Source organism: Ornithorhynchus anatinus, chromosome 5 (assembly GCF_004115215.2).
Source record: "Ornithorhynchus anatinus isolate Pmale09 chromosome 5, mOrnAna1.pri.v4, whole genome shotgun sequence".
Lineage (NCBI taxonomy): Eukaryota > Metazoa > Chordata > Mammalia > Monotremata > Ornithorhynchidae > Ornithorhynchus > Ornithorhynchus anatinus.
This window is the reverse complement of record NC_041732.1, coordinates 90,316,385-90,317,721: the sequence shown is the minus strand read 5'-3', so window position 1 is coordinate 90,317,721 and position 1,337 is coordinate 90,316,385.

Genomic DNA, 1,337 nt, shown 5'->3' with positions numbered 1-1,337 from the left:
AGGGTCGATACAAGGTAATCAGGTTGGACACAGTCCAGGTCCCATAAGGGGCTCACTTTCTTTATCATCATATTACAGATGAGGTAACTGAGGTACAGGGAAGTGTGGTGATTTACCCAAGTTCAACAGCAGACACGTGGTAGAACTGGAACTAGAACTCACGTCCTTCTGACTCCCAGGCCCATGTTCTGTCTCCTAAGACCATACTGTTTCAAAAAGGCTCTCTATAATTGCTGATGGGGAAGAGTTAGGCAGGTACTTTTGAGAGGATAAGAAGATTGGGAATGCAACTTCAAAAGGAATGGGAGAAAGAACAGCTCTGTCTGACTGGGAGACAGCAGATGTGGGAGAATTTTATGGAGTGCTTTAGTTCATTGAAACTATTCCCTCACAAACATGTATTTCCTCTGGATTCTATCTCTGATTGGTAGTGGATGCTTCGAGGACCTGGGTGAAGGTCGCAGAGGCCTGGCCACCTGGCAAGCTTTACTTTAACTATCTCCAAGGGTTATCTCTGTGGGCATGCTAAGCCTCTTTCAGTGTTGAGCCTTTTTTAAAAATTGCTGAGTGGGTTTAGCAGAAATGTTGCAGGGGAAAAATAAATTCTGCAATGAGCTGAGACACCAACCCAGAAAGTCCCAAATCCCCCAAGTAGCAGCTTTCAGAGTCTGAGGAGGTAAAAAAAGAAATACTAAAATCCCATATTTCAGCAGGATGCCTTGCAAATGCCTTCTCTTGTCTGGCTGTGAGGGTCTGAGCACTGGGGGACTGTGAACAAGCCACCTGCATCCTTGGCGATCGAGGCTGAGGTGAATGTGTGAAAGGTCAGCTATACATATTTATTGAACATGTAGTGTATGCAGACCACTCTCAGAATCGTGCCTGGAGAGTTTCCAATACTTGGCTATGGGAGAGAGAGCCAAGCAGAGACTTACCCATTCCATTCCTAGCTTGGGCAGGGAATAATGAATGGAAGACCATCTGCTACAAATCAAAACTCACCTGTGATGGGCAGCAATAGCATGGGAGAGAGTTGAGGGCATAGACTCAAGTTTACAGTGTGGAAGAAAGCAGTGGTAAACCACTTCCCGATATTTACTCAGAAGAATCTATAGATACACTACCAGAAGGATTGTAGATGGAATTGGGGCATTCTGGAAGAGATGTGTCCATGGAGTGGCTTTGGGTCGGAGACAACTAAACAACATAAGAAAAGACAAGACTGTAAGCAGAGCACTCTACCAAACACTCAGAAGGATGAAATAGGGACAGTAGAAATAATCCCCACCCTCAAGTGTCTACCAATTTATCAGGGGAACAAAACACTAAAATAACTT